This window comes from Elgaria multicarinata, chromosome 13, assembly GCF_023053635.1.
Source record: "Elgaria multicarinata webbii isolate HBS135686 ecotype San Diego chromosome 13, rElgMul1.1.pri, whole genome shotgun sequence".
NCBI lineage: Eukaryota > Metazoa > Chordata > Lepidosauria > Squamata > Anguidae > Elgaria > Elgaria multicarinata.
In genome coordinates this window covers 33,996,975-34,022,408 of record NC_086183.1, presented here as the reverse complement: position 1 = coordinate 34,022,408, position 25,434 = coordinate 33,996,975, and the positions used below count along the sequence as shown (strand labels likewise).

Below are 25,434 nucleotides of genomic sequence, written 5' to 3'. Positions count from 1 at the left end.
TAGACCCATTTCTGTCGTTGGAGGCTCAAGTAGCCTGCCACTGCTTGGAGTGCCTTTTACCAGCTTCGGTTGGTTCGCCAACTACGGCCTCTCCTGGACAGGGACAGCTTGGTCACGGTGGTACAGGCATTGGTAACCTCAAGATTAGATTACTGCAAGGCACTCTATGTGGGGCTGCCCTTGAAGCTGCTCCGGAAGCTGGAGCTAGTGCAAAACGCTGCAGCTCGGCTGTTGTCTGGAGCTGCCCCTTTCCAGCATGTAACTCCTCTACTGAGGGAACTGCACTGGCTGCCTATTCGCTACCGGGCCAGGTTTAAGGTTCTTGTACTTGTGTACAAAGCCCTAAACAACTTGGGACCAGGATACCTGAGAGAGCGCCTTCTCCCCTACCAACCTGCCCGGTCACTGAGGTCATCCGAGGGTCTGCTCCTGGTGGTTCCACATAGATCCATCCTCCAATTGGAATCCACAAGGGGAAGAGCCTTCAGCATGGTGGGCCCCCTCCTGCGGAACTCCCTGCCTCTGGAAGTCAGGCAGGCTCCAGCCTTGTACTCTTTTCGGCGCCTCCTGAAAACATCTTTATTCCAAGAAGCCTTTCTTTAACATGCAGCCTTGGATTACTGTTTTTGCTTCTTTTAAATTTTGTTTTAACTGTTTTATTCTGTTTTTATTTTCATTTTATCTTGTGCACTGCTCCAAAAATTTTCAATGGGGAGCGGTATATAAATATTCTAAATAAATAAATAATAAATAAATAAACATTACCCTTGGAGAGTGAAAGACACACCCTGCGCCATCTCCACGAGGAGGCGCCCTTGCTCTCTACAATGGCTCGCCTCTATCCGTCACAAACTTCTGGTATCTGAACCAGATTCCCCCCCCCCCTTTTCTTTTCTGAATTATTCCGGGAGACTCACGGGTTTCTTTCAAGTGAAAAGTTGCTTTGTATTTATTGCATGATGAAAGCGTTGGATAACTGGCAGCGTTCACTTACCGCCTCTTACTTTGAAGCCTCTGCCCTGCTAGCCGACTTCACCTGTGCCCCAGCCCAGGAAGTGTCAAATGATGGTGTGTGTGTGTTTTTTTTAACCAGGGATAATTACTAAAATGAATGCACGTAATTGCAGTGATGTTCAGAAACAATTAGAATTATTAATTATGCCATCATTAATCTCAACGAGGAGTGCTGTGTGGCACCTTAACCCTGCCTCTACCCAGGGCTGGTGCTACCACAGAGGCCACTCAGGCGGCCGCCTAGAGCGCCAAGCTAAGAGGGGCACCTGGCACAGCGCAGCACTCACGCACGTTGGCTGTGAGCCAGCCCAGCCTGAGGATTCAGCTGGGCCTGGGCGGGTGAGATGGCACCCCGTGCCTGCCCAGCTGAAGCGAAGCCAGGGACGCTGGGGTGGGGGTGGGGTGGCTCCATGTTTGGACTTCCGGAACACGCCCGGAAGAGAGAGAGAGAGAGAATGTATGGGTGAATGGGGTGCAGGGGGTCTTTGAGTGAATGCATGTGTTCATGCGTGTGTTTGTTTGGAGTGAGTGATGCTGAGTGTGTGTGTGCGCAGGTGCGCGAGTTGGGGGGGATGATTTGGAGGTGATATTCCTATTAAATAATGCATTTTACACCCATAGGCATTCCTTTCCAATTTGTTTGCTATAATTGGCATGACGTATTTCTTGCACTTTAAAATAAATTTAGCAGTTTCAAGTTTTGTGCTTCTTGTTTTTTCCTGGAAGCATCTGTTCTTAAAAATCAAAGTTGGCATTTTGGGGGGAGTGCGGTGGGTGGGGTTTGAAAGTAGCTCACCTTGCCTAGGGTGCAAAATAGTCTGGCACCTCCACCCCACCCCGAAACACCCGGAAAATGGCACGAAGGCGTATGGAGCACTTCGGTTGGTCCCAAGAAGGTTTTGCCCCATGGTCGGTTTCTGCCTTCTGGCACGTCCGCAACACCTCTGTGTTTTGCTTTTGCAACAGGCTGAGACTGGCCAAGTCACTGAACAGCATTTATTGCTAATAGTTCTTGCAATATAATACCAGCTGCGCCTTATAACTAAACCACTTAAGCATGCAAAATAACCAAAATAATGTAAATAAATTATTAATTGCCTTCCAGTAATTTATTACTAAAATAATTATGCGCCGTTGAGCAAAAGCTTCATTAGGACTCACCCAAAATTCCGCCCAAATGTGCAACCCTGATTTTTAACCCTTCCTTTCCCCCCTAATTAGTTTTGCTGCAGCAGCAGCAGCAGCAGAGTCGGCACGAGGGCGCGTCCCCTTTAAAAGAACGACCTCTCCCCACCCCTCCCCATCAATCATCCTCATTAGCCAATAGCCGCACGTGCTCCAGCTCCTCGGCTCGCTCGACGAATGGGCGATGGCTCCTCAGGCGTATCGTCCGGATTTCTCCAATCAGGAGCGAGGCGTCCTTCTTCCGGTCCCCTGAGCTACCCTCTGGGCGGGGGTGGAGGACTCTGTTGCTAGGGCGACCGGGAGCGGGGCTGTCCCCGGATGTTGCTTGGCTTCGCCTTGGCTGGCTCCCAAGATGGCGGCGGCGTGAGCGGGATCCTGCGAGGGAGCCGGAAGGTGGCTGTGAGGGAAGGCGAGGAAGAGCGCGAGCGGGAAGGCAGGTGGGTGACGGGGTGGGGTGGGGGCGTCACTCTGGGGGCTATGGCTGGGCGGGGGGGGGCTCTCGGGGGGAAACTCACGTGGGGGGGTCTTATGGGGTTCAGAAGCAGTTAAATGGGGTGCGGTTGGGGGCAGCCTGGGGGTGTATATGGGGAGGGGTCCCGTGGTTCCTGGCGGCAAGGAGAGGGGGGCGTCGTCTGCCAGGACTCTGTGTGCTGAGAGGAAGGAATAAAAAGCAGGGGGCTGCGGTTGGGAGGGGGGTATCCTGAGGGGTGCACCAGTGTGAATGTTTTTTTGGGGGTGAAGGTTATTGGGGAGGGAGCTGCTGGGGGGGCCATGGGGGCAGAGGAGAGGAGATGGGGTCACTATGGTGGGCTGGGGGGGAGGGTCTGTGGTGGGGACTCAGCATTTCATTTGCATGAGTACTTGTAGACTGCTTTCCCACCCCATAGGCCCTTAAAGCGGCTTATTTATTTATTACATTTCTGTACCGCCCAATAGCCGGAGCTCTCTGGGCAGTTCACAAAAATTAAAACCAAAGTGTAAAACAACAGTATCAAACCGTAATATAAAATACAATGTAAAAGCTCAAAGTTGAGAGTGTTTTTTAAGCATGCCTTTATGAAATGGTAAAATAAAATGGACATATCAGCAAAACCAGTCTGTCACACACATGTAGTGGTGGAAATACCAGAGAGAGCCAGGATGCAAACAGGTCAGAAAATAAAATCGGCTTAATCTCTCGACGAAAGGGGATAACGTCGGCACCGCTACCATTGCCAAGTGCCCCCCTGATGGGCTGTGCCATAGACCTTAAGAGGAGAGGTTTATATGGGACAAGGTGGCTCTTCATTTTCTTTCATTTCAAATCCAAAGAAGTACTCTAAACATGATTTTCAACTACTGCTTCCCATAGGATGTTGCCTTTCAAGGTGGGTGATGTTGGTTACCAGAGGACATATGCAGGTAACTGTGTGGAGGACTGCTTGGGGTGACACGAGGAGATCTGGGGGAGGACAATTCACAATTGCTCTCTTCCGTTGTTTTCTAAACACTCCAGAACTTGGGGTGGTCTTTGGGGCTCAGGTATGTTGGTGGGTTTGAAGCCTGCTTGCTTCGGTTACTTGATCTTGTTGCCTGCTTGCTCAAAACATGGGTCTAAGCATGCTACCTCTCTTAGTTTTGGAGACAACTTTTCTGGAACACACATGCTTGGGGTAATCCAGCCCCAGTTGGTGTGGTAGAAAACTCTTCCTAATTTGACTTAGGCTGTATTCCACTGGCGAACAGTCTGATGGAGACTGTTTCTGCTAGCATGTTAACCAAAATGCAAAGGAATTAAGCATGGGTAACATTCAGATCATTTAGTCTGAGGAGAGGACTGCTCTCATGAGGTATTCAGGGAGCAAGAGAGAGAAGTCAAAGCTTTCCCAGAAAATAAAAGCTTTTATTGAAAACAGTAACTCACTGGTTAATTATGAGGGAAGGACAAGCAGGTCTTGTAGGGTCAGTTGGTGCATAGAGCTTCAACTTGGAGGAAAAAGGTGTGGAGAAGAAGGATAGTTGCAGTGGGACTGAGAAAAAGGCAGGAAAATGGAGTAAGAGAGGGGGAGAAAAGAGATTATTATCTATCCTTCAATTTAGGGATAGTCTGGACGCAGAGAGCATGTGATGATCCCAGGGTGCAAAGTGGATATCAGCCAAGAATTCACAAGGGAGTGGAGGGGAGACGAAGCATAACATGATCATTAAGGGTGCTGCTGCTGCTGGTATATCCAGGCAGTTACAGGCTTGGGTGTTGAAGACCTTTAAATCAAGGGGGTGGTTCTAAGGGTGCTTTCCAGGAACAAACAAAAGATTAAGAAGCATGTGACAGGTGAGTGGTTTCTCCTTGGATTTTTCTTTTACAATGCCTTTTTTCCTTTTGGGCTCTAAGTAGCTAATCCAATAGGTGTGCTCTGAGATTTGATTAGATTGGAACCGGGTATGATGTTTACACATTTAGGGTGGGGAGTCCTATGCCTGCTGAACAGAGGGTGGGAATGGAAAACTAAGGTTTTGCCCTTTGTGAATAGTCCTGTCCTACCTCAATTCTCCAGCCAAAATGGAAGCTTTTGGAGTAAAGGTGCTGGGGAAACACTAAAAATGGTACAGGAATGTGTTTCCTTAGCACCCCCCCCCCAAAAAAAAGCCTTTGAGGTGTGAGCAGGTGTGGAGAGCCAGTTATGGAGCAGTGCAGCCTTGAAGCATCAGAGATTAGGAGTTTAGAGGGTGATGGAATAGGCAGAGTGTTGTGTGTGGTAGCTTAATATGTTCCAGATTCTTGCTCTAACCTATAAACAACATATGCTACATGCCTACAGAAATCCACATTTATTGAACCAAAAATAATGTACAACAATGTTTTTCCACTGCAAATTGTAAAATATTCTTCTCTTGCCTGGCAGGATGGTCTTCCACCTGGTTTTGCCTTTGACTTCACTTGAAGGCAAACATACATTAGCACAAGACTCCCCCCCCCCCCCCCACACACACCCTGGAGCGTTCCCTTGTTGTCGTCTTGTAGTGAAAATAAGGAAGAACTATCCACCTCTGCCTGGTGGAGAAATTAGTAGCTTGCTTATTTATTTATTACATTTTTATACCGCCCAATAGCCGAAGCTCTCTGGGCGGTTCACAAAAATTAAAACCACAATAAAACACCCAACAGGTTAAAAAACAATTACGAAATACAGTATAAAAAGCGCAACCAGGATAAAACCACACAGCAAAGTTGATATAAAATTAAAATACAGAGTTAAAACAGTAAAATTTAAATTTAAGTTAAAATTAAGTGTTAAAATACTGAGTGAATAAAAAGGTCTTCAGCTGGCGACGAAAGCAGTACAGTGTAGGCGCCAGGCGGACCTCTCTGGGGAGCTCGTTCCACTACCAGGGTGCCACAGCGGAGAAAGCTTAGACGACAAGCTGCTGTTTGCTTTAACTGTTACAATAAACTGCCTTGAGCATTTTAATAGAAAGACAGGGTATACATGCTTAAAACAAATAAGGGTATAATCTATGCATATTTAAACAGAAAAATGTCCTACGGCCCTCAGCATGCCCCAGCCATGCTGTAGGGCATGCCCCAGCCATTGCCTTTTACTGTAAGCGCATAGGATTGTGCCCTAAAAAGCATCTGGGTTGAGCTCAAGGGTGAATCCTTAAATCATACAATATGAAACGGTGAGCAACGGAGCTTTGCCTTCAGTTAGGAAGCAGAGAGGTTTCCACATGGCAGCATTTTTTGGTTGGTACAGTCAGGTGAAATTTAATTTTCTACACTTTGACTCTTGAGGGTGAGGCCACAAGCCCCTGTGTAGAAGCAGATGTGGACTGGTTTTGAGAGGCAGAGAAGTGACCACATGCTATTTAGAAAACTGTCCAGCACTGGAAATCTTGAATCCTGAATGCAAATATCTGCAACTGTCTAAAAATCTTATTAGCTACTTTCCCAAGTTCAGTCAAGTCACAACTAGCCGGAGTGGGGTTTGGAGAGCAAATAACTTTGAGGCTGAAGGAAATGAGATTGCATGTGGGCGACTTTACAATCGTGGCTTTGATTGTGGTATTAGAATGCAGTTTATCGCAAGATGAAATGGATCCATATTCAAAATACTACTCTGCGCTCTTTTCATTTGATGGGGCAGACTCAGATGGCATTTCTGCAACAGCCTAGGCTGTGAACTCTTGGGATGGAGAATAGGAGTGTACAAACTGGTCTCCTGCACGCACACACACACACACACACGGTGTTTGGTAACTGCATCCCATTGAACAGATGTCTCCGATAGGAGATTTCTAAATTTCCTTCAATTAACTAAAGTGGAAATGCCTCTAATTGCTGAGAAGTGAAATGCAAGTGTAAATTAAAAGTGAGAAGAGGCTAGGCCTCTATCCACCCAGAGATATTTCTGCTTATAAAAGAGAGAGAAACCCACCAGTCGCCTCCAGAGATGTGCTTGAGAAGTATCGCCTTTCTCTAAAAGCCTATTGATTAGTAGGCATGCTTTGGGGCTTTTCTCTCGACAGAGTCACTTCTGCTGATTGATGCATCTCATTCAAGTGGACAGAACCCTGGCTTGTAATTCACTTCGGAAGGGTGATTAATACCTCTGATGTGACAATCAAGACCTTCCTGCAACATACAAAGTTGGTGTGTGGTGTTGTGGTAGTTATAGTTGCTAGCTACCAGACTTAGAGATGGATTACTGGCTGAACAGCAAGGCAGATACTTTTCAAAATGTTCAGTCTGAATGTTCCATAATTGTGGGGCAGCCACTGAGAAATACTGCCTATGTGCCCCTGTTTGTCCAGGATTCAAACACAGATGGCTAATTCAGGAGGGCCCTCTTCTAAGAACTTAAGAGCCGTGTGTGATCAGACCAAGGGTTCATCTAGTTCAGCACTCTGTTCACACAGTGGCCAACCACCTGTCAACCAGGACATCCATTAGCAGGCCATGAGTGCAACAGCACCCTCCTGACCATGTTCCTGGCCTGACTGAGCTAGATGGACTGGAGGTATTTTCTTACCATGTCTCATCCTGAGCTGAATATGTACCATCATTTTCTAAGGAGGGCCCTGATAATATCCTCAGAGAAGCAATACTTGTTCACAACTTGCATTTGGCACCAGACATGTTTAAGCATTCCTTAGCCAGCCCTCAGTGGAAATTTGCTTTTGGATTTTCCTCATCCTTGCTCAACACTAGCTGTTGCATTAGCTGCAGCCATGTATGGTTGCATGTGTCATTTAGTTGGTGATGGAGACACTCTATTTCTGCTAAATGCACCCAGTAAAGATACGTCTTGTGTTCAGGTACCTATTGGATGCATTTCTATTGGCTACTTTACCACTCGTGAGTCAAATTATCCCAGGAGTTAACTTGAGGGAGCAACTCCTGTGATGCAGATAAGGAATTCCAGGATGTCTCAATCATACACTCTTGCTGACTAGTGACAGATGACCATAAAGTCACAGTTCCTTCATGAAACTGAATTCTGTCCACCATAGAAACTGATCCTGATTATTTTATGGTATATATGAGAGAGATGACTCAAACATCTAGTTTATATAGGTCTGTAATAGAAACAAGTCTGGTCTTGCCAGGAGTTTATTGTCTTTCAACTCTTTTCAACCTCTGTTTTAACCCTTGAACGTGTCAACAAACGCAGAGGTTGAATGCAGAGTTTTGTATCCCAGGATAACTAATCATATAAGCAGGTTCAAAAGCCCTCTGAAAATGTTTGACAAAAATGACAATCATCCAGTGGCTAAAAGCAAATCTCTAGCTCTTAGCTGCTTCTGACAAGACAATGCCTTTGTGTATCATTACCAGCTTGGAATCACTTCAAAGGAGGAGAGGATCCCCTTGCAAGAAAGCAACCAAAAGGAAAAGCCAAGGAAGCAGAAGATTAAACAGCAGCTAAACTTGGCAAGACTCAGAAGAGATGTGGCACAGTTACAAATTTGTACTTGTTGCGTTCATTATAGAGGGATCAACTTATTCAGCACTGAAATATCTGCTATTGGAGTTGGTTCTCTGCAAACAACGAGGGCTAGAAACTTGGTCCCTTTTTAAAAAGGGGCGGGGGGAAACTAGAATTCTTGGACTCTAATGAGATGTGGGCAAAAAGCACTGGGAGTGAGCTGCAGTGCAAGTTAGCCAAACCACAGGCTAAAAGGGTAGCTGCAAATTGCCGCTTGCTGCAAACCTCCAGGTGGGGCCAGTGGGGAAGGAGAAATGTGAATGACCCTGGCAATGGGAAATAATGCTTTCAATATGAAGAAGCAAACAAGGTCTGAAAGCTAGCCAAGAAGTAGCTTTCTCTTGCCAGTGAAAACATTAACTAATCCCAGCAACGTTTTAAGGAAAATGCTCAACTTCTGGTAACGGAACAAGCCTGCAGGATGAATAAATATATTGTTCTTTGCATCTTGCAACTCTGGCTGAGGATAAAAAGGCTTGTAAAAATATGAACGAGTCCGGAAGTGTCATGTTTTAGTCAAGGAAGTGGTCTGTTTGTAGGCCATGAGAGAAGTGGAGCCTGGCTGTGTACGAGATGGTCTGTCTAGTATTGCCCAAAGTTCTGGCTCTCGGCTAAAAGAAATAATTTTCTCCTCTAGGTACACACACTCTCACGCATTTAGCCATAAAGATTAGAACCCCTCCTTAAAACTGCTAGTTGGGCTTCACTGCTTATTCTTTTTCATGAATAGAAACAAAAGAAGTGCCTATTCTAGATCAAAACCAGGTTCCATGCTATCCAGCAATCCATCTCCAGTAGTTGCCTCCTAGAAACTTACAAGCAGGATAGGAAGATGAAGAAGATGGTCTTTTCTCTGCTTATGTGTTCCTCAAACAGGGTATACTTAAGGTTTATTGCTTCTGCATGTGGGGGTTCCATTTAACTCATGGAGAATGGAGCACTTCTACTAGGGAAAATTGTAAAATCAGAAGCCAGGCCACCCAATGAAGCTGAACGGTTGGAGATTCAGGGCAGCTAAAAAGAAGCACCTCACACATCCACTGAGAATTTTCTACCACAAGATGTGGTGATATCCATCAATTTGAAACAACTTTAAAAGGGGATTAGACATGGTCACTTTATATTAATTCCAGTATGTAGAAGCTGTGTGCTGGGGAACAAAAGCAGGAGGGATCATTGTATTCATGCCTTGCTTGTGGGCTTCCCACTGGGGCATCAGGTTTGCTGTTGTGGGAACAGAAAGCTGGACTAGAAAGGCCTTGGTGCAGTTCTTATGTTCTTATTGCTGTTGAAAGACCTCTGCTTCATGAATTCGCCTAATTTTCTTGGTAAAAGCTATCTACACGTGAGGTAATTTCCACCCGTTTTGTTACTGAATTTTACGTGTGAAATATGCACTGTAAAATTGTATTTGTTACTCTGTTTATTTATATAGTACTATCCGTATGCGTGGTGCTTCAGAAAGTTCCAGAGAACAGGTCCCGGCCACGAGATGCGTATAAAATTCCTATGGGGAACAGTAGAAAGGGAGAGGAGTAAACGCGGAGTAAACAGGGAAGTAGTAAGGGCTTGTTTCAGTTGCATTCTGCGCTCAGGCTTAGTTACAAAACTGTGTTACAGCAAGACATGGGGACCAGTTGTTTTTTACCAACCGCTTCATCGAAAACTTGGGTTTTGAGGAGGGATTTGCAAGGGAGGTGGCATGTTGAAGGAGGTGTCCCCTGAGTTTCAGTATTACGAGAGGAAAATGCATCTCCACACTGTTCATGACCTTGCATTTTCCTATATTGACATTTATATTTATATATATACATACTTAAAAGCCCCCTTCGTAGGTCTTGCGCCCTCCCTGCGGTAAGTCACCTGTCATATGATCTGTACTTTTCACTTTTCTGTGGCATGAACATGTCTTAACTTTGTGCCCTGCAATGTGATGTTGCTTGAAAAGGGCCGTTGAGTAGCATCTTTTAACTGCCTGTGATCCTAAACTTTTTCCTGACTTTTCTGCTCATGGTATTTGTTTTTAAAGGTAACTTTTCCACTCATTTTATTCTGCCACCCAGCTGTGATTTGAGATACGCTGGGCTTTGTTTCCACTGTATGAAAGATGATGTTTTTGCTCACATTCATCAGCACTCCCAGGAGGAAGCTGAACTTTTTACAGAAATAGGCCAAATTTGTTGGCATTCTGGATGAACAAATATTGCTTCAGGGATTTTAAAGAGGGAATAATATATGCTTTATCTGGCGAGGAATTGCATGGAGCTGAGTATGGAGCCTTTGGGGCCTGTAACCCAGGACTGCCTCTTCTGATGGGTAGTGGCTCTCTGGGGTCTTGGGCTGGGGTCTGCCTTGTCACCTGCTGTCTGATCCTTTAACTACAAATGCTGCAGATTCAGTGTTCATGCAAAGCGTGAGCTATAGTCTTGTCTAAATCGATGGAAGTAATGGAGGTATAAGTAGAGAAGGGAGTTCAGTTCATTGACATCAAAACAGCTGTGTTTCAAATGATGAAAGTTGAGGAGGAAGCAGGATGCAAAATAGATGTAAAGAGAATCTTTTTATTTTTCAAGGCTTCCTGTAGATACCTGGCTCCTTGATTTTGCTCTTTTAAATTATGATTTGAGTGGGAAGAAGAGAGACAGGAGTAGGAGGAGGTATTTTTACATCTGTGTTGGATGCCTTATTTTTCTGTGGAGCCTTATGTTCGAATTTTGAGTGCCTGAAGAACATATGGAATTGTCTCTCTTTGAATGTCTATGCTTGAGAAAAAGAAAATGTTCCATCTGTTCAGCATACAGTTTTACGTATTTCCATGTAGTATAAATTCTGGTTAGGCAGGGAGGAAGCCTTTTGCCTGCATCCTTCACTGTATCCAAAATCCCATGGAAGTATGTTTTGCTGTGAAGTGCTTGAATTAGACACTATCATCATCTTTTTTTTTAAAGGATATCTGGGATGCAGAAGGTCTCCGGTTCCGTCCCTAGCCTCTCCAGGTAGGGTTGGAGAGCCATTGCCAGTCAGGCTAGGTGGACAAATGGTCTGACTCTGTATAAAGCAGCTTTGTATGTTCCTAGAAACAAGGGATACATTTTTAGCTCTGGTTCTTTTGCATTGTGTTGATCTTGAATGCCACTTCTTTGGTGCCCCCTACCCCAGCAACTTGCTGAAGCAAATATCCTGATATTTGGAAACACAATTTGAGGGGAGAAACCACAAGGCAGATGGGGGGGATCCGTTGCCTTACACTGCAGGAGAAAAATGGAGCATTGTCGCAATTATAAGATGGCAAAGTGAAAACTGATTAAAAATGGAGGTAGTCCAAGAATCCATGGTTATGCATTTTAAAACTGCATTTTAGTATACAGTAAGGCAATAAAATAGCATAAAATAACACTAAAAATTAATAAAACATTAAAACCTGAAACAATTCTAAAAGCCAAAGCCAAATAAGTAGAGCAGCAGCACTTAAGAACATTGCAGAGTCAATCAGAAGGACTGTCTTTAAAAACAGAGAAGTTCTTATCAGTTGTTGAAATGACAAGAAGGCCCGTTCTCCTGAGGAAGCAGGTACCGCTCTCGCCTGCCCCCCTCATCTGTCCAAAGGACAGAATGCAGAGTCTCTACCCAAAGAGGGGATGCAGAGCTTCTTATTACAGTCTCTGAGAATGGGGAGGGGCATTTGGCACCCAGATGGTATCCGTCCTAGAGTTCTTAACTCAGGCATGAAAAATTGCTGATCTTTTAACACAACTGTGCAACATCTCCCTAAGTTCAGCGTCTGTGCCACAGGACTGGAGAATGGCCAATGTAACATCAAATCTCCTTGCCAGTGCATTCTCTCCTCCCCTCCCCACCTCACCCTCACCCCCTGGCATGAAATGGGCACCTCTGGAATGTTAATGGCCAGTCCATTTCTACCGTGAATGCCTTCTTGTTGCTGCTGTGCTAGACATATCCTGGATACCCTGCCTCTCGCCCTTGAGTTCAACTGCACCTGCATCTCTTAATAAAAGCTGACTTCTCCTGTAAGGCTTGGGGAGACATGGAGGAATTTGTAAAGTAGAGACAGGCAGCTGGCTTTTTTTTTTAAAATCATTCTGTACAGCCCAAGTGCAGCTGATAATTCAAAGCAGTTTTCTCAGCCAGTGTGAGGGTTCCCTAAGGATTTGCGACTTGCTTTTTCCAAGGTTTAAGCAATTGTTAAGATGGAAGTGTGCTGTGTTAACTGTGCTCCCCCCGCCGTTTCTCCTGCCCCCTTTCTCTCCAAGCTTAATGGAAGCACATTCATTCAAGAGAGCGAGATGCTTTCTGAGCGCTTTGCTGATTTGGCTAATCCCAGATAGCTAATTCTCTTGTATGGGCCCAGTGAGGCAGGTTGCTGTGTAAACCCCAAACACAGCTCAGCAGCAGTGTCATACACTGATACTGGGGGAAGAAAAATCTTGGTGTTTCTTTGCTTTCCTCAAAGGAAGAAAATTGCTGTAGCTTTCTGTCAGCTCCTGCTGCCTTTGGGCAGTTTTAATGGTGCACTTCACAACTAGGCTTGCCGCATAAGTCAGAGGTGGGGGGTGGGGGAATCTCCAGTTCTCAGGGCCCCAAATGTATGATGCTGATGCATGGAATTTTTTTCTTTGAAAGCTGTGGGCTGCTCCTTGAAATGGCGGTTCTAGAAGCTAATCACTTGTGCAAGTGGCACTTGAAAAGAATCTGCTGCAGTAAGAACTCTTGGCTCCTAGCAAATTGGATCCAAGCGCATGCTACTGAATGATGTAAAGCTCAGTCCTATCTCTCTGCTTGTGTGACAGGTCTGTTGAAAGCCCTTCCTTGATCTGGGCTGTGTTTCCAGCATACTTTACCACACTTCTTGCCTTGCGGCCCTGTGACACTCGTGGCCTTTTCAGGCCAGCTCAGAAGGACCAAACGGTTTGGGAAAGTCACTCTTCTGCGTGGTGTTGCATACCTACAGGCACATGATGGAATGTGCGCTTTGCTTCATCATACTGATGGAGACAGACAGGGCGATGGGTGTAATCTGTCAGCCTGCTAAATGGATTATTTGAGTCAGGCAGAGAATGAGAAAAGCAGGGGCCCAGTTGCTGGAGCAAGATGCTTCTCACAGATGTGAGCCTTACTGATTCGGCCCAGAGCAAGCACCATCTACGCCAGTAAGCTGACTGCCAGTGTATTTTGTAGCTTTTCCAAACCAGGAGGACTGTGAATGATCCTAATAGTCTGTCCTATTTGTACTGCCTCTGCTTAATCCAGATAACTAGGGAGCCTGCAGAAATTCCAGAAAGTGCTTTGCTCTCAGCTTCATTTAATCTTTTGTTGGGGTGCATTCCTGGGCATTTTCTGTGCTTTGGATGGGTCAGTCATCACCTATCCTCCACGGCTCCTTTTTTCTTTGTTTATATTGTGGTCTTGAAAATCAATTAGGGGTTGGAATGCTGGGGATGCCTTTGGACTCCATGAGCTGCACTCTGGGGAGTTCTTGGCTAACATGGCAAGCGAGCAGTGAATGGCTTTAAGGTTGAGAGAAGGCAGCAGGGAACTTAAAAGAGTATTTAGAGTGAAAATGACAAGGCAGTTGGCAGGAATGATTTTAATGGGCAAGAATTAGGTTTAAATGATTCCCATTATAAATGGCTAGCATCATAGTTCGTATTTCTAGAGCAGGGAGATGGAGTGATGTGCCATGGAAAGAAAACACAGTAATTTATAAAACAAATCTTGGATAAGCCAGCACACAGCAAAAAAAAAAAAGAATCTGCACATCAACAACATCCAGGCGTTTCAGGCATGAGAGCGCATCTCTGTGTCTAATTAATGCCTTCTGGGTGTTGGTTAAGGCTGGAAGACCTGCTGTTGGCTGGGGAAGGGTGAGAAGGTACTCCGAGCATTAGGCTGGATCTTGTAATTGCATCTTTGCACCTGTGCGTTATAGAAGAAATTGGGGGAGAGCAGACACTTCCCAGGTTCTCTAGCGGGGAAGTGTCATCTGTACTCAGCCCGGTGCCAAAGCACCTGAGATGAGCAGCAGACACGAATGAGGGAAGCCAAGGGCCGTTTAACAGCAAGAGCTTCCCCTTCTGTGAGAGACTAAAACTTGCTTGAGTATTTTTAAGTAATGGGCATGTTTCTTGCTAATGAAAATTAGCAGCAGTGTGATGGGTTCTGCCCAACTTTCGTTCTCCCCGTCACACATGTGTGTTTAGAAGAGAAAATATCCTGTAATTTTGGTAACGATGTGAAAGGACTAATTAAGGGTCTTGCTCAGTCAGCTTGCGGTTTAATTGCCACCAAATAGTAATCACTTGGCGGAGTGCTGCTGCCGTCACAGGCCTGTTCTGTGCCTGAGAGGTTTGTGCAGAGCATGGAGTAAAAGGACATTCCTTTTAAGGGACCACGTCATGACTGGGCTTCTGCAGAGGTGGGGGTGGAGCAATGAAGGATCTGCTGAGGGCCCTTGAGTAATTTTAAGCAGACATAGATTTATGATTATTCCTTTAATGCTTACATCTTGCCTTTCCTTTGGGGACTTCAAGGTGGTAGCAGTGGGATTCTCAGGTAGTCTCCTGTCTAGGCATTGACCAGATCTGCTTAGCCTCAACAAGGTTGCTCTGCTTGGTCCGTTCAGGCCACCATTCATAGGAAAAGAAGCGAAACTGTGTGTGTGTGGAAGGGGGGGAATTGGTGTTGATGACAATAAATGGGCCAGTGGTCTGACTCCGTATTAGGTAGCTTCCTACGTTCCCCTTTTCCCATCTGGCTTATCTAACCTGACACTGAGCACTGCTACAATGTGTGAGGATGCTCACAAGAGCTCCACAGTTGAACCTTGTCTCCCGACTGTTGTGTGGCCTCAGGAAGGTTTCTTTGACATTCCTACCATAAGGCAATGTGAGATGAGTGGTGAATTTTAGGCAGTGTTAAGGGCATCAGAGTAGGGAAAATGGGCTTGACCCTATTCAGCGTAATCTATCGTGCAGTCTCTGTTGAAAAGAACACTGGATTGTATCCCATATTTTAGATAATAAAATGGAGTTGCCACTTGAATATTTTGCTCCAGTGCAGAAAATGCCTTAGGCTGGCCCTGATGGCTGTGCAACTGTTTTAAGAGCTGATCCCCAACGTACATGTCGGCTGTTTTCATGCTCCTTAGGTGGGATAGCTGGAGATGCCTGTGTTGGATCTCTCTGCATTCCTTGCATGCCTGCCTTCCTCATTCTCCCTCCTGCGTCCCTCTTCCCTTTGAAGATCTTTCAGGCGCTGACCGCAGCTAAATTGGCCAGGCCTGCTTGCATCTCCCAGGATGTCTCAGTGCAGAGGCTAGTTGCTCTGTGTGCGTGTGCACATGTGTTTTGAAAGATCACTTGTCTTCCCTCATTTGGTGATGCCTGTATGTACATTTCTGCCTCCTAGGTATGTTAATTGTTAGGGAGAAATGAAATCACAAGGTACTTGCCCTGTAAGTGGTAAGTGTGTGTGTGTTCATAACCAGACAAACAACGGCCAAAAGTCCTCTTTGGAAAAGAGATACTCTGTGCTCTAACTTCGCTGAGTTCTTTGGTGTCCACACAGCAAAAAATTGTGTGGCAGAATATTTTAGCAGCCCTTGTATCAGTGTCTGGTAGTGGCTGACTTTCCCAAATGTGACTAATGAGGAGTAACTCCCTTGGCATTACATGTGAGGGATTCCAGAGGCCCCTCTGCATATCTGTCTGGTTAAAGAGGAAAGTGCTTCAACCAGCAGCTGATAAGGGAGGAGACCTATTAGGAATGCTGCTGAGGCCAGTGTGTTTTAATGGCCAGAGAGGAGCTGGGTTTGGACAAAGGAGACCCAAGTGCAGTCCTGAAACTCTTAAATCCGGCTTGTAAACACCTATCAGTCTCAGCCAGCATGGCTAGTGTTCAGGAAGAATGGGAATCGTAATCCAAAATGTCCAGAAAATACCACATTGCAGAAGTGAACAGTTGAGTGGCTGGAAGTGTGAGCCAGGACAACCTATGTTTGAATCGCAGGTTCAGCCGTAAACTCATAAGGCGGCTTTAGGCTAGCTACTCTCTCAGCTGTTATGTGTCCCATACCTCCACTCTGAAATACAGTGCTGCTACTACTGGCCTGTCTCAGTAGGGAAGTCTGAGAATAAACATAAAGTGCTAGAGAATGCTCGAAGTGATGCATAAAAATATAAATAAGAATGCCATTTGAACAGTAAAAAGTCATATAGAAATTATGGCTAACTGCTCCAAGAAATTGTATGGGGAAGCGAAATGTTAGGTCTCTTATGGGGAATCGGTTTACTCTTTATGTATTCTAAATCCTAAGCATGAACTCAGATGAGACATAAAGCTGAAATTTACAGTTGCTGTGTTTGATACCTTATTTAGTCCTCTACCAAAGTGGCTTGGCTTTACTCTTCGTGCAGTTGCTTATTTTTTCTGAGAGACAAGAGCTTCTTCTGACCTTTGGGATCCTGCAGCAGCCTTTCCAGAGCTGGTTTTGTGCATCAAATTAGATTGAAGATGGATTGGTTCATACATGAAATGGGGAGCTTTGTAGAAAGCTTAAGCCTGTGAATTCTGCCTGCCATACATATTCACTGAAGTTTGTATCTAGGATAAGAATGGAGATGCAGAAATTGCAACTCTACCCAGGGTATACTTCTGATCCATTCTTTCCCTCCCGAATGTGAAATGACGTTTGCCAACAGTTGTGTGGGTGAGGGGAGCCAAGATAACCTGTTTAAACTTTTTTCATGGGGCTGGGGGCCTGTCAAGAGGTGATTCTTCATTAAATGAGCAATTTTGGATCCTTTGGTGTCAAGTATATCTTTGTGGTATCGAATAGGAAGTTGCTTGAGGAATGTGAGCAAGGGCCAGGTCTGTGAAGCCTCACCATCTGCTTATGAATGTCACAGGGAAGTCTTTATCTCTTTATTTTCACTCTGCATGTGGCTGCTTTCCCATTGCAAATTTTTCAGTTTGTCTGATTAAAAACAGAGATGCACAATGTGTGGGCTGTATAACACAGTGGACACGTGGGGAAAATAGGGAAAGTGTAATGAAATCATTCTCTAAAATGAACAACGAAAGAACTTTTGTCAAGGCTTTTAGGGAATGACGAAGTATTTAGAAGGTTGTGGAGTAATGCTCACTTCAGCCCCCTTGTTGCCTTCAGAAGCGGAGTTGGAATTCCTTATGGCTCTTTCAGACAGGAGAGCAGCCGTCCTGAACCTGGTGCCCTCCAGCTGTCATGTTGCTTGGGGTGATGGGACTTGTAGTCCCATACATCTGGAGGGCACCTGGTTGAGGAAGGCTGCTCTGGATGCAGTCAACCGAACCCTTTCACATGATTGTCAGTTATGCAGAAAGCAGCCATATGTCTGTGTGGTGGAGTGGAAGTGGAGCCATTAGAATTACGCTCCAGTGTGCATCATTCGTATCCATCATAGTTCACTTCTGGGTTTGCTAGCCATGGTCGACTGTAACTCATTTGGTTAAAAGTATCAAATAATAGGTTATGGGGGTAACATAAATGGCCAGAATGATATTTTGGAGCATCACCTGAACTCTCCTGACAGGCCTAGGATGTATCTGGTGGGTCACTGTTCCCTTTTTTGTATTTGGCTCTTTAGGAGGATTGGGAATTAATTATGTAGTGTTGCTATAACAAATGCTGTCGATCTGTTTCACAGGGAATTCTGAGATCCTTCAAGGAAAAGACTTGCAGACGGCTGGTGTTTTAAATGGTTAATGTCAAATCTCCTGTATTCTTATCTGAGATACAGTGCGGTGCCAGACACATCTTTGCTGAAAGCGATGGGGAACAGCTGACTCAATGGGAGTTGATGGATATGAATTGTGATTGCCCAGTATGCTCGGTGTGGTTTGTGAAAACCACACTTGGTTTGGATGTATTTTCTGTACTCCACAATATTTTCATGTTTGGGGTCGAACGTGCTCGATGGGAGTCCACCTTGACAAACCACTGTGTCTGTTGGAATTGCTTTAAGTGGGTTTATCTGCTCCAGCAGTGAGAGAGCAGGCTAGCTTAACTCCAAGAGCCATTGTATGGCAAAGCAAGTAAGGAAACAGCTGGAGAGAGTAAATTAAGCTTAGGAGGCTTGCAAACAACCTGCAGGGTAAAAGTGCATTTTCTGAACTCTTTCTCTTCCGCTGCGCAGTGATCTCCTTCTGTGTCCTGAAATGCTTTCATTGCATGATCAACTCTACAGGGCTACGTTTCTTTGTTGATCTACTGTTTCTAAATATCTCATTCTGAGTAATGCATCTGGAGACTGCAGCTGAAAATGCAAAGGTCACCATTTTACCTTAATTGTTCAAGGAGGTAGGCTTCTATTACGATTTCTAATAGCAGAAACCCAGGCTTGGTATCTCCCAGAGAGCAGAATCTTCTCCTGGAGGCTGAGAGGGGGAAGAAATAACCCACAATCTACTATGTGTTGTCCAGTAAAAGGATAGATTTTTTTTAAAGGACACAATTAGTGCTAGCAGTACTGTCTGCTGCCAGACTGCATTAAAATCATCATTACAGCAAATTCCTCTTGGAGGCCAGTGGGAGATGAAGATTGATTATACATAAATGAAAAGGGATTTTGGTTTCATTTGTGATTGCTTTATTACTTAAACCTTTTGTTGCCTTTAGGGTTTTTGTTCAGGTTGGCACAATGTTGTAGAGGTGAGTAGTCTCCATATTTATCTTGGAGGCTGACCTTGGCTTGTTCTTGAACGGAGCCTGTTTTAAATAAAAAGGCTGGCTTCTTGACAGTGGTAGTGCTTTGGGTCTGAAGTACTTTCCTTGTGCTGTTTCAAGGGCTGTCTGGAAGAAATGGCTAGTGCTGTCCTTTCAGTGACAGATAAACCTATCGATTGGCGTCCACAGTGTAGCCCACTGCTACATCTTTTTGTTAGTTTCCTGTATGGGTGCTTCCATTTTAATTAGATTGGTTTTAGTTAGCATGGGTGTTAACATTACACATACCTTTGTGTACATCACCTTGAGCACTTCTATAAGTCAGAAAAGCAACTCAAGTGCTATAAATAGATGATGGAATGCACAAGGACAAAAACCTATGTAAAATGCAATAATTACCTTCCTCAGTCTGGTGTGGGACACACCAGAACTGTGAAAAGTTTGTGCCGTGTACTCAGATGAGCCTAAAGGTCATGGTTCTTAGTCCCCTCTGCTGTTGCTAAAGGTACCTGAACCTTGTTCTGCGATTCTTATGTGGTAGGGAATTGCACACTTTGAGAAGAGAGCTGGCAAGGTCCGTGGATGCTTTCCACATATTAGAATTAAATTAGGGCTGTGCAGGAACCCCCCGATTCACCTTTCAGGCTGGTTCTGAGCCCCCAAAGCAGCCCTGATTCTCCTCGGGGGTGCTTTGGGAGTTGCCCACCTCACCCCGGTGCCGAAGCGAGATTTGGGCCCTCTGAGGCGACTCAGAGTTTTCTAGGTGCTGGCTACGCAGTTGGTACCCAGAGACTGTCCCTGGGTGCTAGCTGCATAGCTGGCACCCAGAAAAGCCTCCCTTTCCCCACTCTCCCCGCTTACCTGCTGCCGCATGTGAGAATAACCAGGCCGCGCATGATTTTAAGATATCGCGGGGGCTCTGAGTGATTAGTACCTCTATGGCCACTGTAGTTTGTGGCCATAGAGGTACTAATCACTCAGAGCCCCCGCAATATCTTAAAATCATGCGCGGCCTGGTAATTCTCACATGCAGCGGCGGCAACAATGACAGCAGGTAAGGCCTGCCCAGTGCTGCTCCGAAGCGGCCCGAGGTGCGGTTGAGCTTCGGAGCCGATTGGCTTCGGGGCACCTCAGGCTGAGTCAGAACCGCCTCGGAACTGAGGCGAGGCAGGAGGAATGAGTGCGCCTCAGCTCAGATTTGGGACCTCAGCTAGAGGCAGTGTACAGCCTTAAATTAAATGGCTGCCGATTGATCTGTGGCAAGAATATAAACCCCATGTTAAGAATACACATTCAGTTTTCTCTTCCCTGTTCCATCCTAATTGTGTGTGGCACAAATGGCATGAAGGAAAATTAAAGGCACTTCTTCATGTCTCTTATGAGAGCAGGCTGTGCAACACAGTTCTTTGTCCCCATGACTGCCTATTTGGGGAAGTGCTGGAAGTGACTCTCTGAGTTTGCGAAGTGAATTGGATCTTGCTCTAAAGAGGCGAGGATTCAAATTCCAGGAGAAAGAACCAGAAAATGTGTGTGCAGAACCTAAGTGATTCAGTCCTGGTAAGTGAGCTGAGAGTCACCTTGGCCAGGAAGAGGGCTGAGAAATATGCCAGTTTCATCCCCCTGCTGTGATGATGATTGAAAGTTGAGTCATTGTGTGGTAATTCAGAAGCCTGAATCTGAAGGATCTGATTTCCTGCCGAACTCCCTAGAAAATTTCAGCTGACAAAGTCTGTTTTTAGTGTGACTGGAGAACAACGGTTTAGCGGACCTGTTTGTGGCTGGATATTTCATCCTCCTTGAAATGCTGTCTCTTGCTGGCTGCTCAGTGAAAAAGGGCAAGGCTAGTGGATAAGAAAAGAGCCTTTGTCAGACTCTGCAGGTGAGTTGGTCAGTATTGGTTCTTTAATGACAGTTGTCCTGCAGAAATCTAAGGGTAAAACTAGGCTCGATGCTTGGATACCTGTGGCTGGATGTCTTCATCTCTATGTGTGCATGTGCAAAGCAGCTGTGGGTGGAGCCTGAAGTGGGTTGGGAGAGCAGTACTGGGGGGAAGGGTATTCCTGATGTAACTTGATTTATTTAATAAATGTGTACCCCACCCTTCAATGTAAAAACATTTCCAGGGCGGCTTACGTAAATCATAGAAAACAGCAAGATAAAAGTAGCAATTGAAAGAGCCCTACCATAGGTTATTATTAGAAGCCCGGGGTGGGGGTGGGGGGGAGTATTTGCCTGGCACCAGAAAGTCACATTTGGTGCCAAGCAAGCTTTGCTGGGGAGAGATCATTCCGTAAATGTGCCACTACAATTGGGAAATTGCATCCCTTCCCACGCACTGCTACTTGCCCTACAGTGAAGCATCATGCAGACATTTCCTGTAGACATTATGAACCTTGTCTGCTTTGGCTCTTAGCTGTATAGAGTCTGTAGGAACATATAAGTTTAAATCCACACATACACCTCTTTCTCAGCTCACATCGTGCAATTTGTGAGGTTGGTTGTTGCTTTTGAAAGCTCTGGGGACCTCAGCATGTTTGAGTTTCTTCCTTTTGTAACAACAGTAAGCCACAAATGAGATATGTTCTCGTGCACACAGCTGGTTTGCTCCCACTTGCTCCTCTTGCTAGTGTGAATGGCTAAACTATTCAGAGAATGAAAGTTTATTTTGATGTCTAAATCCAGGATCCTGATTTGCTGCTCTCAAACAAGCCAAGAACAAATCGTGAAAGCCAAGAACAAATCGTGTTTTTATGATCCTGGCTTTTTAGAAATGCTATAAGCTTCTTGGGGAAGACGTAGGTCTTGAAAGGTTGTTAAGAAGCAAAGGGTGCAACAAACCAGGAGCTTGTAAGTGTTATTTTATGGTTAGTTGAGCCGCTTGTGCTATTGGGAAGGGCCAAGGGGGAGCAATTAGGCTGTGTGCGGCAGCCTGCAGCTTCTTCCAGTCTTGCCCCTTGTGAGAGGTTAGAGCTGCGTAAGTAAGAAGCAGAGCTTTTGCCCCGATGGCAGCATTCTTTGGAAGTGCCTTTTAGAGGAGAGGAGCAGTTCACCTCCGGCTGCTTTCCATAACAGCTGCAACACTTTATTCCACCACCATCTGGATAACGTGGTAGTTCTCTGAGCTGTGTTTGTATTATTGATTTGGGATTTTATTTTACTGTGGTGTCTGTTATATATTGTCTCATGCTTGAGATGTTACATTAAATACAGCAAATAACATTGAGTCATACTGAGGCACACTCACATGCAGACCTAACCCTGACTCAGTAATATAATGAGAAAATGCTCCTGCTTCACTAACCTGCTCACTTCCTTGCAAAGCAAGATTATCGACCTGAAGTTTCTTTTCCCATGGTGATTCAGAACCCAGGTATGGAAGTGGATCATGTATTTGATTTTATTTTTTGCCAGAGCTCCATTTTTGCCCAATTTTCTTCCTGAGTGTTGGATAGCTATGCTTCCCTTACCTGAAGACATTGTGCTCAGCTATTGAAGCTCTCTGGAGAGGATTGAACCAATGTGACGTAGTTGTAGGTAGCATGTCGGACCTGGACAAAGGAGACTGTGGTTATGAAAATGGGTGGTTTGCTTAAGTCCCTCTTGCCTGTGTGTTTTCCTTGGGGCAATTAAAAATTAGCTGCGGAACTCCGTGCCCACACTTAAACAGCTATGAAATCCTGTTAGCTGTTAATTGGCTGTTTCCCTGAACGGCTTGTCCTTGCAGATGCTTTTGAGGTGGTGCATTTCCTCTCGGTGCAATAGGCAGCCAGGAACTGGGATCTCTTGGACGTTCCTTGGCTCAGACTCTTGTCTTCCAGCTGGAGAATTGTTCTGCCCAACCTCTCTGGTTCAGGTGAGAATTGGAACGAATAAAATTCCCAGAGTTCCTCTGAGAAGCCACAGTAGTTAAACTCTTTTAAAACTCATCCAGTGTTGTAGGTATTCGCTTGGACTGTAAGTCTCTGGTTCAAATTGCCTCGGCGAGGGCTCAATAGATTGACGTAGCAGTCCCCAACCCACAGTATGGGAATACTGGCCTACAGGGTTGTAATTGTAAGGATTGCTGAGTGAATGGATGTGGAACACTCCAAAAGCACTATAAAAATGCAAAGTACTGTAGCACTGCAAATTTTTAACATAGCTGTCAACATCATCATTCCTATGTGGAACCAGTGACCTAGGGAGGTTGTGGGCTCTCCCACACTAGAGGCCTTCAAGAGGCAGCTGGACAACCATCTGTCAGGGATGCTTTAGGGTGGATTCCTGCATTGAGCAGAGGGTTGGATTTGATGGCCTTGTAGGCCCCTTCCAACTCTGTGATTCTATGATTCTATGTTGGCACTGGCTTCTTGCAGTATTCTGGACATAAATCAAGGTGATGATATTAACCTTAAACACCCTAAGAGCCTTCTGGCATGCTTGATTTGTGGATGAGCAAGAGTGTTTCTTCAGGTAATGCTTCTTAAGAAAGGTGTGTGTGTGTGTGTGTGTGTAGATACATTTTGGTTTGATGTTTCCGAGTAATCTATTCTGACCCCATTGTGGGGAGTTTGGGTAAAGCAAGCTGGATATCCAAAGAAACGTGCTAACGGGCATTGCTATCTAAGCAGCTTGTGGGCTTTGCCATCTGGATCGCATGAGGTCTTGTGTTTGGCAATTAATAGATGGCATGCTTTCCTTACAGCATTTTGCGGTGTGTGTAGAGTGCGAAACGTTTGAGTACTCTGCTTTGTGGATCTGGGAAGTCCCAAGATCAGCGTCGCCCGCATCTTCAGTGTTTCAGGACCCTCCGCTACCCCTCTACACGCTCCCACTTTTTTCCCTTTTGATGTGTGCAGCCACCAGATGCAGCCCTTGATTGGCTGGTTTGGTTTCAAATGTTGCTGCCTCATTGGCTGCAGGCTGAAATCTTCCTGGGCTATCCTGGCTCTGGTTTCCTCTTGCTTCAGGTCTTCTTTCCATTAACCCCTTTCTCTCCTGCATGATCACGTATTTGACACGCCTACAGGCTAGAACACAACCAAAATCCAGTAGACACAAGAGCTGCCAGTGGAAACAATAGCAGGGAAATCTCATGAGCCTCAAGTCATTAAAGTGTGTTGTGGGATGGGGGTGTGCTTGTGGAAACCCTTAACATTTAATCCCAACACATTTCAAAGCACAGGCAAGGGCTTAGAGCAGTGGTTCTCAACCTGGGGCACTCCAGATGTGTTGGACTGCATCTCCCAGAATGCCCCAGCCAGCACTGGCTGGGGCATTCTGGGAGTTGTAGTCCAACACATCTGGAGCGCCCCAGGTTGAGAAAGGCTGGCTTAGAGGAATTTATGCCTCTTATAACTCTGGATAAATAGTTTGTACCATTAAACCTCATTTGTTTCGTGTAGTTAATAAGTGTCTGTAAAATTATAATATTCTGATGCTAGGTCCCAGTAGGCTGAGATTCTTGGCTCCTGTCCTTCATAACCTGGTGCAGAGACTCCAGCATGATCATGAACAGATTGCAGCAAACTTCCTTATATTCCTTTAAAGCAAGAGACAGTTTTACCCTTGTATGTGTGATATATCTCTTCAGACCCAAAGGCATGGGCAAGGTAGTACTACAAATGTGACTCTTTCCTAAAGATAACATCTCTACATACAGGTAGAACCCATTGCCTTGAACATTATGCATGCCCCAAGTGTTGAGTAATTTAAAAAGTTACTCTAGCAATCAAATTTCTGGTTTTATATTTCATAATAAAAATGTCTAAGTTCTTGTACAGCAGATGCATTCTTCAGTCTCGATTGTCGTATTATTACACATACTGAATGGCCTAAAGCTATAAAGATGTGATAGGTTCCTAATATCTGTTAGAAGAAGTGACAGGTTTAAAATTGGAAACTTTTGCTTGAAGGATAGGATTTCCCCTTTCTTAAAAATATTTATTGGTGTCCTTGCTTTCTTGGATATCTAACAACTTCACGCCAACTCCCTTCCTTGCCTTTGACATATTTAAATCCTGTTTCTAGTGTTGGAAACTGCCAAGTGAAACAGTGAAGTGAGCTGACATAAGAGTTCAAAGTCCCAGTTCTGTTGGATTTGTATTGCTGTCTGTTTGAACTAACATAAGCAATGGAGCTGATATGGGTGGTGGGGGTGGTGGGGTGGGTGGGAGAATATTGGCAATGCCCATGCTGGCTGGGAATAATGAGGACTGCAGTGAACACAATTGGAGGGCACCAGGTTGGGGAAGGACCGGCTAGACAGAGGGACCCTTTGTGCCCTGGGAAGAGGTTCCAATTTCTCACTGCAGATAATGGCTGGAGGAAAAAGGAAATGACTCTAGACAGAAACTCTGGGTCTTGGGCAATATGGAAAAGGTGTACAAAGATCAAATGACTCTGTGTGTGTGTGTGTGTGTGAGAGAGAGAGAGAGAGAGAGAGAGAGAGAGAGAGAGTGATCGGCCAGGTCATGGATATTCTGCCCCTGTAATATAGGGATGAGCATAGTGAGGAAAGCAGGTGATAAGAAAATGTGATTTCATTGTTTGCTGGGTCTCCTACCTTGT

At 45.2% G+C, this 25,434-nt stretch overlaps 1 protein-coding gene and 1 long non-coding RNA gene across 3 annotated transcripts in view; both read left to right on the top strand.

Annotated features, from left to right (window-relative positions):
- The first annotated feature begins 2,547 nt into the window (after positions 1–2,547).
- Positions 2,548–25,434, top strand: part of PAK4 (p21 (RAC1) activated kinase 4) — a 61,184-nt gene continuing 38,297 nt past the window's right edge. The window contains exon 1 of one of the 2 annotated variants that reach the window (XM_063140838.1): positions 2,548–2,636. The gene's annotated coding sequence lies outside the window, so the exon portion shown is untranslated. The remainder of the gene's footprint in view (positions 2,637–25,434) is intronic. The other variant, XM_063140839.1, reaches the window with a different exon arrangement.
- Positions 6,710–8,260, top strand: LOC134408166 (uncharacterized). Its single transcript, XR_010026083.1, has 2 exons — positions 6,710–6,825; positions 8,015–8,260. It is a non-coding gene; the product is annotated as an uncharacterized LOC134408166 (long non-coding RNA).